This window comes from Hirundo rustica, chromosome 31, assembly GCF_015227805.2.
Source record: "Hirundo rustica isolate bHirRus1 chromosome 31, bHirRus1.pri.v3, whole genome shotgun sequence".
NCBI lineage: Eukaryota > Metazoa > Chordata > Aves > Passeriformes > Hirundinidae > Hirundo > Hirundo rustica.
Window position 1 is genome coordinate 739,561 of NC_053480.1, and position 12,842 is coordinate 752,402.

The 12,842-nt window shown below is 50.9% G+C and overlaps 1 protein-coding gene and 1 pseudogene across 1 annotated transcript in view; both read left to right on the plus strand.

Moving 5' to 3' along the window:
- The window catches only part of LOC120764564 (zinc finger protein 239-like), a 144,376-nt gene that overhangs the window by 51,917 nt on the left and 79,617 nt on the right, over positions 1 to 12,842 (plus strand). The gene's annotated exons all lie outside the window — the stretch shown is intronic.
- LOC120764534 (class II histocompatibility antigen, B-L beta chain-like) lies at positions 3,074 to 12,153 on the plus strand (annotated as a pseudogene).

Genomic DNA, 12,842 nt, shown 5'->3' on the forward strand with positions numbered 1-12,842 from the left:
CTCCAGCCATTCGGTGGGTGTTTCATCCCTCCCCTGGCATTCCCCCAATGCTTTGCTGATGTTCTGCCCCTTTGGTACTGCCCCCCAAATTCCCTGTAATACCATGTTCCTCAGTCCCATCATTTTGAGCCGATCCTCCTCCACCTGGGCATTCCATGATGGCCTTTGTTCCGGCCACCTCTCGGCCCCACTCCCCCCTGGGGATTCCTATGTTCCCAATCCTTTATTGCCGCTTGCCTTATCATGTCCCGTTCCTCGGCATTGAACAATGACCTTAGAATGATACAGATATCATCATACGAATAGATACTGTTCCCCAAAAACTCATCCAGCCTCTCCGCCACCCCCAGGGGGTCATCCATTAATTTCCCCATTTCCCTTTTGAAGGCCCTCACGTCCCCGGTATTGATTGGCACATTTACATAGCCAGTTATTCCGGGAGCAGTTGGTACTTCCCTCAGGGGGTAGAGACCGGGTCTGTCCCCTTCCCCCTCACTGTCATCATGGCTCTCCCTCCGCGTTTTGCGCCGTGTCCTGCTGGCTGGAGGAGAGGCAGCCCCTCCGGCGGGGAGTGTGTGCCCAGGGCCATCCGCCTGTTGTGGCACAGGCGGGGGCTGAGAAGGACCCGGCGGGTCGAGCACCGCTGGAGCCGAGGGCTGCGTGTTACGTGGCGGTGCCGGTGCCTGTGCGGATTGAGGCAGGCGAGCCACTGGTGCGGGCACCGGGGCCCGGACCTGGTTTAGGTACGGGGGTGGAAGGTTGTCCAAGGGCTCCCAGGTTTCACTCTGGTTTACTTTACAGCCCTGAATTCAGGCTAGGAACAGCCGGGCACCAGCATATTCCCACAATTTGGCATAGTTCAACTCTTCCCCCTCTGGCCTGTTTTCTTCAAATACACTAGCATATAATGCCTGACACATTCTTGTATCAAATGTGCCAAATGTGGGCCAAACCTGATATTTTCCAATTTCCCTCTTCCCCCATACCTCCACACGGTAATGAATCATCTTCTTGTATTTCCTCCGTCTCTCGGGGAAGTCTCCCCAGTGCTCCAGCATCCACCCCAACGGGCTCCCCCTTGGGATTTCTGGTAAGCAGTCCTGCTGCCCTTTACCAGGTTTTCCCTGGGATTTTCCCTGAATTTTACTCTTTTTCTGCCCCATAGTTAAACAAACTTGCTTACCTTAACTCCTTGAACTAAGTCCTTAGATCAGTCCCGGTCGATACCGTGGTTTTAGTCAATCCCGATTGAATATTACTAGCTTATCAGTCACACAGTGAACTGCTCTGTGGCCCTGCAACTGGTGGTGAGCTCTCTTACCTTTTTTCTTTTCCCGGACTTCCAAAGTCCTGGACCAAAGAGGTTTACCAGTTCTTAAAACACCTAAGAACGTACCTTCCCTCCTCAATCCACCCGTGATCTATCCCCTGAACTCCCTGAGTTGCAGGCTTTTCGCGTGAAATGAGTTTTCCCGATTCCTCTCGCGTCCCCTGTAACCAACCATGTCCCTTGAGGGATAGTGGAACTGCGGCTTTTGGGGTCCACTCTTGCCTCCTGACAACGTCACATCTCACACACATGATCGATCACCCCTCACTCAAGCACGTGATACCTATGGTCCTTTTTCCTGCTTGGATTCTTCGTACATATAGATTTTTATGAGTGAAAAAAACCCTCACTGACTCGGAGATTCTGCTCTGAGTTCTCCTGAGAGCTCTGGGCCTGTTTTATCACCTTTTTGATAGAGGTTTTGGATCTGGGTCCAGGATCTGATTGGTTCTATGGGACTCCACAATCCTGTCTGGCTGCCGAAATCGACGGGGCGCCGCCCAGACAAAAAAGGGTCCCCCTGACTCCCCTAAATCGGATCCCCTTACGGGCCACCAAGACTGTTATAAATGAAAAACGCTCCCATTTATTAATTGAAGAAAATTTATTTAAAAAAAGGTCCAAATAGAATTTTAGAGAGCAACGAAAAAAAACACTATCAAAAAAGAAAAAAAGGTCAGTGCCGAGCCCGGGTGTCAGTGCTGGGTGACACACAGGTTTGCCCGCTGCAGCAGAGGGTCCCCTGTGCTCCACGCCGACTGTCCTGTCTGAGCGATTTTTATATGGTTTTTTCGCCCGAGGCTGAGTCTCTTTTCTTCTGTTTCGGACTACACGTATTCATGAGGAGTTCTTTCTCTGTGGCAAGTTGAACAAAACATGTCCGGAGAGTGATGAGCACCCATGATCGTGTTCCAGAATCCGGCATTGAGATGTATCTCTCTGATGGCCCTGGTTAACTCAATCTCCAGATATTTATCACATATTCATCGCCCTGGCGTTCCTTGGATCACCTTGATGGATGATCCATCTCCGAGCTGGCTACACTTATTTTATTGTAAATGAAGTCCTCCCTCCTTTATCGAGGTTGTTTTGACATTATGTTGCAGTCACTGGCTTGTGAGTTTTAAAGCTTGTAAGAGTATATTTTAAGAGCACATAAAAATATATATGACAATTTTATTTGCATGAATTATCATATACACATATAACACACCATTATTCTGGAGTTTCTCAATGTGGCTTTTATGAGGGAAGATTTTCAAAGTTCGTTTTACTTTATTTTTTACCCTATAGAAAGAAATCCATTGTATTTTGTTATGTGTGAGGAAGAATGGGCTGGGAAAGGTTGTGGGTAATGGAGTTTTTAATTCATTATATTTTCAAAAATGAGATGTGACAAGTCCACATTGACTCCAACAGCAGGGCCTGATTCCAGACTGCTCTGCTTTTCACTGTGAGATCTCAGTTCTTTCAAATCCAGCTGTCAAAACCCTTGAAACACGGGAAAGCTGGGAATCAGGTTAAAGCCCTTGGAGGCTTTGCTCTGTCCATACATTCCTCATCTCCCCTGGTGTCCGTTCAGCCTCTCCACTTCTCTCCTACGTGCACATTGCTGTATCCAGAGTTCAGTACGTGCTTTTATAGATAGAGAGATACATGTGATTATTATTATCATCACTCCAGAGTTTCCTCTTTTAAATCATCTCTCAAACTGAGACAGCCTAGAAGTGCTTGGAATGTGGAATGAGCTCCAGCCTGAGCTCCCACCTGATCCACCACCAGGAGATCCAAACTAAGGGACATCGCTGCTGGTGCTTGGAATGCGGGAAGAGCTTCAGCAAGAACTCGCAGCGCATCAAGGACCACAGGATCCACAGCGGGGAGAGGCCCTGCGAGTGTGGGCAGTGTGGGAAGGGCTTCTCCCAGAGCTCTCACTCGACCCGACACCAACGGAGGCACCACTAAGGGAAGCGCTGCGAGTGTCCCAAGAGCTGGAAGAGCTTCGTGCGCTGCTCCAGCTCCATCCCCCGTGGGAGGATCGGCCTTGGATGATCCCCAGTGACGCCCGTTGGGCAGACCCCTGCTGATCCGTGGTCTTGCTGATCCCCGCTGGCTGTGGGGAAGGCGTTGGAGACATTTCTTGCCCTTCTCCTGGTGCTGCTGTGATTTGGTTGGTAATAAATTCCCTCCCCGTGCCCACGCTGGCTCTGTTGTGGCCGCGCCGCTGCTCGGGGCGGGATCTGTCCCGATCCTTCTCTCCACTGCCGGGCCTCTCCTCAGCCCATCAGAGAAGGCACTAAAATAATTGAGCCCATCAGAGCACAGGGCGCTGAGGACTCCCCAGGTGCCAGCCAGCCCCACAGCGCCCCGAGCTCCTCAGCTGGACTCCCCTGGTGTAATAGACTATGAACACAAAGAAAAGTTCCAATAGGAATTTATTACATTACAGCAGGCAAAGCAAAGGCAAATACAGCGCTGGACGGCAGGGGAGTCTCGCTCCACCAACTGCCATGAATTGGCAGGTTTTTCAGTCTTGCTTTTATCTTGCTTCTTTCCTCCGATGATGTATGTGTGACGTGTTGCTGGGAGGGTCTCTTTCTGTCCCTCGGTGGTCGCAGAGATGAAGGCTGTAGTTATAGGCTGGAATTCCTGAAACTTAAAGCTGATTAAGCAAGTAGAGAGAGAAAGAAGGAATGGGCAAGGGTCTGTTTGCCTATAAGCTTAGATAGTAACATAGTAACTTCCTGTTATCTTGAGTTATTTGATCTCCAGTGAACAAAAAATAGTTAATGTTTATCACAATTCCCCCATTTCTCTTGTTCTTACTTATTTTTGTTCACTGTATCTTTGCAGTTCTTGTCTAGCTAACTCTAAAGTTTCTAAATTATTTCTTCAGGTATCTGATCATACTTAGTCCTAAGAAGCATAAGATGTGCCGCTTCCAGCTGGCTTTTCACTATAGTAATCAGTTTATTAAATATACATGGTCCAAAGGTAAGCCCGAGTGCCACTAGAATTACTGGTCCCGCAATAGTAGTATTGATTACTACTCCTGTGTGATCTGCATCTTGCTTTAGCCGTTACCCCAATGGCTTCATAAAAAGGAGGTCGGATGTTATAGCAAAGCCAGCATTCTCTTGTTAAATCAGGGTTTGTTCTATTTAGAATGCCATAACTAGCTTGCATTATTTTCCACAGAGTACCATATTTAGAGGCTTCTTCAGGAGCATCAGCCTGAGGCACTGTTAATTCTCCCGATCCACTGCTATTTGTAGTGTTTGTCTTGCTCTGCCTTACTACCAGTACTGGGTTTGGTCCTACATGCCCCCCCCCCCCTCCCCATCTCTGGCGAATGGGGAGCGGGTTCCTTCTTTATTTGGATGATATTCCCCCTATCTCTCCCGGGTTCCCAATGTCTAACTCCCCAATTTTTACCTAATAGCCATTCTTGTTTCTCTGGTTGGTTGACATTGAGATAAACAAACGAGCAGTCCCCTATATAGGTCATTTCTCCTGAAGGACCCCTCCATGGCTTTGTGCATCCTGCTGGACCAAAGGCTGCTTGCAAATATTTATCATGCCCTCCCCTGGGTGTCCAGTCAGAGGCGATTGTTTCACAGCCCCAATATCCACAAAAATATTCCCCAGAATAATTACAATATCCTTTACCGTGATTTGAGCTTGGGCACATGTAAAATCCCATTAGGTTCAGTACTTTTCCACAATGATCTATGTTGGTCAGATCACACAATCCTACTCTGAAACTGGGTGCTCCTACAGTAGTTACAGTTTGCAAAATCTCATTGTCATCCCATCGCCATAGTGACTATTTAAAGGGTTGGTGTGGTAGATTGTCTAAGGCATTAATCTCTCTCAAGTATAACATCAGCAAAAGAAAAGTAATCGGCCGGGTCACGTGGTGAGCATCATTGGGGGCATAGGAATGGGAGTATATCTGAGGATTGTTCCATTTCATGGACTGCAACCTGTCTCTCTGCCCAGGGTCCTTGCTCTTATTCCCATTCCTGAGGCAATTCCTCAAATATTGTTTTGTTGTCCCACCCTGGGGTTTCTTTCCTCCACAGCTTTTTACCCCTCTGCCTTTCCCGTCGACTCGGTTGCCTCGAGCCACAGGGGGTACCATCTTCTCGGCAGCAGGGATATTCTTCAGGAGGTCCCCGGGGGCGACTCTGTTGCCTCTTGACATAGGAATCCCAGTTCCGATACTTAACCAGGGGTGTATCACACCGGATTCCCTTTAGGCGTGTGCGGCAGGTGCAGTCAACAATTTCAGCTATGAACGGGATGGGTTCATTAGGGTGATAACAATAATATTTTGGTTCAATCCCTAATGCAAAAATCCTCCACCACTCTTTTGATTCTTCTACTAATCCCTCATACTTAACTTTATATTCTAGAATCCAATCAGTTATGTTCCGCTGCAGTACCCAACAGGGGCTGCAAATTCCTCTAGGGGGGGTTCCTCGCCTACAATGACTCCACCACCTGTCCCTGCAGATTTTACAAATATTACAAACAAAAGGATAATAATTGCACTCTGGGTCTCTACACCTTATCTTAACATCAGAGTTACAAATTAATCTTTCCTCCGTGTAGTGTGGTTCTGGTGCATATTCTACACGGTGTCCATTCATTGATGATCTCTCCTCTGGATTCGTAACTTCAGGTCTCCGGGATTGCTTGTCACCTGCCACTCAGGAGTCGGTTTGCTCACTGGCCCTTTAATTCTGCTAGCATGGGTCCATCCCTTTTCTGCTGTTCTGACTGCAGTATCTGTAGTAAGCAATACAAGGTAAGGGCCCTCCCATTGTGGGGCCAAGGTTGCTTCTTTCCAGGACTTTATCATTACTCAATCTCCTGGTTGCACCTGGTGCAGTTTCAAATCTAGTGGGGGTCTCTGAGCTAACTTTCCCTTTTTCCATAGTTGGATGTTAGCAAATGGCCGGTATGCTGTAGGTCGTCTCCCCATTAAGGTTTTTCTTAAATTGGCCCTATTTACCTTTAGGCAGGTAACGCACCCCCTCACTACCTGCTTTGCCAAGTCATCTACCCCAATACACATATGTTTGGTGGCAAATTGATCTACCAATGCTTGTGCCCCCCAATGTGTTTTGCTACGTATTCTCCTCATAATATCCATAGCTATGGATTTAGGCAGTACAGTTCTATTATCCTCTGGAAGTTGCCATTCCCCTTCTGGGTCTTCTCTCAACCCCATTCTTTTCATTTTTTTTCTTTTTCCTGCATAGTAAAACTATATATCTTTTGCAAATTCCCTCTGCTAGTCTCACGCTCTTTTCTTTCAGCCTTCGGATCTTCCTGGGGGGTAGATTGTGACGTCTGCAAAGCAGCCCTTCTTGCTTCCTGATCTGCTGCATTATTTCCCCTGCTTTTAAAATCCAATCCCTTTTGATGCCCTTTCAGGTGAACAACAGCAATTTTCCTAGGTCCCCTCAAGGCCTTCAGTGGTTTCCTGATTAGATCCTGGTGAACCAGGTTGGTGTTTTTTGTTTTTTTTTTTCCCTGGGAGTTTATCAATCCCTGTTCTTCCCATGTTTTCCCAAAAGTGTGTATAATCCCATAGGCATATTTTGAGTCAGTATAGATGGTACCTGATTTATCCTTTAACAACTGCAATGCCCGCAGTACAGCATAAAGTTCACAGGCCTGCGCTGACTAAGATCCACTTAGAGGGCCTGATTCGATAACTGCAAGTCCTTCTCCCCCAAATATTGCATAGCCAGAGACCCTTTTTCCATTAATTACTCGCGATGAGCCATTTACAAACAACCTATCCCCCTCTGGGGAGATGGGGTACTGTTTAACCCTTATTGGTGTCTCTGGATCTTTAATGATTACCGAGAAGGGGGGGTATATTCAACCTTCCTACACTATCAGGAGTGTACTATACTTCTGAGTTAATTTTTTTCCCCATCCTCTACCCTCAAGGGACAGAGTTTTATTTTGATTTCTTCATTTACTACTTCTATATTAATACCTATTTCTATAATTAAGTCTCTCCCTAACAAATTATAATCTGCTTCTGGTACTAGCAGAAGGTTCTCTATTCCCATTTTGGACCTCGATTCCACCAGTACATTCTTAATAACAGGGACTTCAAAGGGCCCCCCCCTTCGCCCCTACCACTTGAGCAGTTTCTTTTGATATCTTACATCCCTCCGGTAGTACCTGGACTGTCGATCGCTCAGCTCCAGTATCTACTAAAAACTCAAATTCCTGCTGCTGAGGACCTACTTTTAATTTTATCAAGGGCTCCTGATGTTTTTGTGTCCCCAGCAAATGAAGCCCCTGACTCCTTCAGTCCTCTTTGAAGACTCTCTCATCCCTCAGCCACTTCCTGCAGTTTCTCCGAAAGTGTCCTTTATTTCCACAGTAGAAACATACGCCTCCATCCTTTTTCTCTACCCGGGGAACCCCTCCCCCATTTCTCTGGGCCACTTGACTTGTTTTGGGAGGGGCATCAATTCTCCTAGTTTCTCTTACTGCTGCCACCATCATTCTTACTTGTCTCTTGTGACTCTCTTCATCTCTCCTCACACATACCTTCTGTGCTTCCCTCAATAGCTCATCCAGGTCTCTATCTTGCCAATTATCTAATTTTTCTAAATTCTTTCTGATATCTTCCCACGATTTAGCCACAAATTGTGTTTTTAGTAGTGCTTGCCCTAACGGTGTCTCAGGATCTAAGCCTGAGTACATTTGCAGGTTTTTTTCTCAAGCGTTCTAGCTAATCCGTAGGTGTCTCCTCCTTTTTCTGTCTCTCATTAAATGCTTTGTTGATGTTCTGCCCCCTAGGCACCGCTTCCTGGATCCCCTGTACTATTATCCCCCTCAGATCCTGCATATTGATTCTGTGATCCTGCTGCTGATGATTCCAATTGGGATCCTGCAAAGGCCACTTGGTGTCTGCTAAAGGTCCTTGTGCATGTTGTGAATCCCATATCCGCATCCCCGCTCGTCTAATCACATTTCTTTCCTCGGCTGTGAAGAGAATATTCAATATGGCTTGCAACTCGCCCCAAGTATAAATACTGGGTCCCAAAAATTGGTCCAGTCTCTCGGCCACCCCCAAAGGATCTTCCAGGAGGCTCCCCATCTCCCTCTTAAATTCCCGAACATCCCCAGAACTCAAAGGTACTGAAATAAACCCTATCGCTGGGTGAGGTCCCTGGTCCGCCCCCACAGGCATTTCTCTTAGGGGATATAGGTTATGCTGTCCAGCCCGACCTCGGGTTATGGGTCCCTGCACTTCCTCGGGGGGCTCGGGATTACTCCCTGCTTCATGAGGCTCCATTGGAGGTGCATCCGGAATCTGGGGGTTCTGAGGGGGTATGTAAGGAGGTGGGATTAGTAAGGCTTCTTCCTCTTTACTCCTGTCTTTCTTTCGTCCTCCCTCGTTGAGGGGAAACAGGAGCACTTCACCCCCAGGTCTTGTAACCCATACATTAGCATATTCACTTTCTTCCTGACTAAAAGGAATTTTAGTATTTACCCACAAGTTGAGTTTTTGCCTCACCCAATCTTCTGATGATCCAAAAATAGGCTAAAAAATATTCCAGGAAATCTCCTTTCCACCCCATACTACCACAAAATAATGGATCATTTTAGCTTTATCTTTACCCCCTGTGTTAGGGTAATGTTTCCAATTGTCTAATATGAACCCCAGTGGGCTATCTCTAGGCACCGGGGGGAGTTTTATGGGAGTAGAGGGCCTGCTCTTCCCCTGTCCCATCTTCTGGAGTGCCCTCACACAAGTATGGTGCAGAAGTCACTCGCTTCCCCTTGTTCGTGGCTCACACCCTCTCGGACAATGAGAACCGCACTACTGAGGGTCCACAATCACTTGGAAAATCCAAGCTGCCGGTTCTCCTCTCACACACACACACACTCGCAGCACTCCAGGATATCCGACCCAGACCAAACGGAATCTTCCACACAGATACTCACGCGTCTTGCGTCTTCATCCGGACCTTTGTGCACAAAGTTTATAGGGTCTGCCGGCTTCCTTTGCCTAATGCTTTGAATTTAGATTTGTCGGTCCAACCGAGACAGGAATCGGGTCTACCAGGGCCGCCGACTGATCGGCGGGGCGCCCCCCAGGCAGAACCAAAAGTCCTATCTCGCAGGTGGATCCGAGTCACGGCACCAAATTGTAATAGACTATGAACACAAAGAAAAGTTCCAATAAGAATTTATTACATTACAGCAAGCAAAGCAAAGGACGGCAGGGGAGTCTCGCTCCACCAACTGCCGTGAATTGGCAGGTTTTTCAGTCTTGCTTTTATCTTGCTTCTTTCCTCCGATGATGTATGTGTGACGTGTTGCTGGGAGGGTCTCTTTCTGTCCCTCGGTGGTCGCAGCGATGAAAGCTGTAGTTGTAGGCTGGAATTCCTGAAACTTAAAGCTGATTAAGCAAGTAGAGAGAGAAAGAAGGAATGGGCAAGGGTCTGTTTGCCTATAAGCTTAGATAGTAACATAGTAACTTCCTGTTATCTTGAGTTATTTGATCTCCAGTGAACAAAAAATAGTTAATGTTTATCACACTGGGGCTGCGGAGTCGGGGCTGCCCCGGAGCTCTTGGCTACTCTGGGCTGCTGTGGGCACCCCCGCACCTGTGTCCTGCACACACAGGGCTGTTCCAGGAGATGCTGAAGTGCGGCTGGCACTGCATGAACGGCACCGAGCGGGGGAGGGTCGTGGACAGGAACAGCGACAACCGGGAGCAGCTCCTGCCCTTGGGCAGCGATGTGGGGCTGTAGGTGGGGGTCATCTCCTCTGGGGAGAAGGTGCCAGCGACCCGCAATGGAGGGAGTACAGACGGGCTGCGGCGGACAGGCACTGCCGGCACAACTACGAGTTGTCCAGCCCGTTCCTCGTGGAGCGCGGAGGTGAGCGTGGGGCAGAGCGTGTCCCGTGGGGCCCTGCCCTGGCAATGACCCTGGAGCTCCTCAAAACCTTCCTGGGAATCAGCCCAGAGCCCTCAGCCCTCCTTGTGTCCATGCCCGGGGCCTCCTGCCCCTCTCAGAGACACCCGTGGCTCTCCCAGTCCATTCCAGTCCGTCCCAGTCTCTCCCAGTTCTCCCCAGCGTGTCCGTCCTGGCTGGGCTTGCAGCTGATGCCTCTCAGCCAATCAGAGCGCGTCTCTCTGATGACTCATCGGATGCCAGGCAGAGTGTCCCGCGCTCGATTCGGCCTCCCAGTGCCGCGCGCTTCATTCCCAGTTCCTCCCAATCCCTCCCACTTCCTCTCAGCCCAGTCCCAGTCCATTCCCACACCTCCACCCTCTCTCAGTGCCCCTCATCCTCTCCCATTTCTCTGACCCCAGTCCCTGAGAGTTCATTCCCAGTCCATCCCAGTCCTTCTCAATCCACTCCCAGTCCATTCCCAGTCCCTCTCAATGCCACACCACCCCTCCCCTCTCTCTCCCAGTGACCCGCAGCGTTTCCATCTCGCTGCTGCCCTCCAGCTCCCAGCCCGGCCCCGGCCGCCTGCTCTGCTCCCTGATGGATTTCTACCCTGCCCACATCCAGCTGAGCTGCTTCCAGGGCCAGCAGCAGCTCTCGGGGCACGGGGTGGCACCGCCGTGGTCCCCAACGGGGACTGGAGCCAGCAGCTCCTGGTGCTGCTGGAAACCTCCCCGCGGCGCGGGGTCACCTCCAGCTGCCAGGTGGAGCACGTCAGCCTGGAGCAGCCCCTGAGCCGGCACTGGGGCACGGGGGAGGCACTGGGGTGGAACTGGGACAGGCACTGGGATGTGCTGGGAGGAACTGGGAGGGAGCTGGAGAGAGCCTGGTTTCAACTAGGGGAGGGGCTTGGGTGTCTGGAATGGCTGAGAAGGAGTTTGGAGGATGCTGGGGAGGGTGGGATAGGGTTCTGGGGGTGCTGGTGAGCACTGGGAGAGTTTGGGGGTGCTGGGAGTAACTGGGAGGGATTGGAGTGAGCCTGGAGGGGCTGGAAGGAGATCGGGGATGGGAAAGCAGAGATTGGAATGACGTTGGTTGTGCTAGGAAGAGACTGGGAGGGGTCTTGGTGAGTTCTGGCATGGCTGGGAAGGGACTAGGGAGAGGGTTTGGGGGTCCTGGGGAGGTGAGAGGCAACTGGTAGGGAGCTGTGGGATTCTGAGATGGAGAGGAGGGGCTTTGTTGGGTCCTGGGGCGGCCACGAAGGGATTGGGAGGACGTTTCAGGGGGTCCTGGGTGGGCTGGAGGAGACTGGGAGGGAGCTTGGAGGGGCTTTGGTAGGTCCTGAGCCCTGCAGACCCTCCAGAGATGCTACCGGACGCTGCCCGCAGCAAGATGCTGATGGGGATCGGGGGCTTTGTGTTGGGCTTTGTCTTCCTGGCACTGGGGCTCAGCTTCTGCCTGTGCAAGGTGAGGGGGGGTCCCGGGGTCGTGTCCCCCCCACCCCCCCCCAGGGCCCCCCAGCCCTGTGTCACCCCCTTTTCTCTGCCCACAGAGCTCCTGAGCTAGCGGCAGTCGCAGCCCCTCCCCATGGCCTCGGGCCTGGCCGGGACCCCCTGCTCCATCCCCAGGATGATTTTGGGGGGATCGTGTGTCCCCCCAGCCCTGCTGTCACTCTGTCCCCACCCGGCTGCTCCCAGTGTTCCCAATAAAGCTTCCCAGTTCACCCCAGTCCTGTTTACTGGGGACAGTGGAGAGGGACTTGGGGGGACCCTGCGGGGGGACCATGATTCGGGAGGGGACAGAACGGGCCCCAGAATGGATCGGGAATGGGGACCCCCATGTGTCCCCTGCTCTGGGGACTCCTTGGGAGGCACCTGAACCCCAACACAGCACACAGTGAACCCCAAAAAGCTTCAGAACACCTTTAAACTGCCAAGGGAATGTGGGGCAGGGGGCGCATGGGGGGTGCCCAAGCCAGGCCCAGAGTCCAGCACTGCCCCAGCACCATCTTGGGGATTAGAAAGGAGGAGGAGTGGGACCCTTCCCAAAGCAATTTGGCGGTTCTAGCCCCCTCGTCTTCCCTGCTCTTCCACCCCTTCCCCTCTGCCCCCCATTCCACCAGCCCTGTTCATCATGCTTGGTTTTGGAAGTTCAAGGCCCCTCCTGCTCAATCTGAGGTCCCATCCCCCTTTCCCTCAATTCAGGCACCTCCTGACAGCTTTTTCCTGGGAGGAGTCCCTGAGTTTGGGATTTTTGGGGTGCAGTTCTGGAGGGGGACAGCTCTGTTTGGCTTTCCCCTCCCTCTTGTGGCCTCTCAGCTGCCCCCAATACCCTGGGGCTGCTGGAATTTCCCTCAGGGGACAAGGACCTTCATTCCCTTCCAGGAGCCCAATGCCTGGCTGGGGGTCCAGCTCAGGGGGTCCTTGAGCAGCTGCCCCACAACCTCTGCCAGGATCTTCCAGCTTTGGGGTCCCCAAAGCCCTCAGCAAGCCCCAAGTCCCTCCCAGGAACCCTCAGCTTCCTCAAACCCAGCATCCCCCACAGCCCCTGCAAGTTCCCCCCATGGC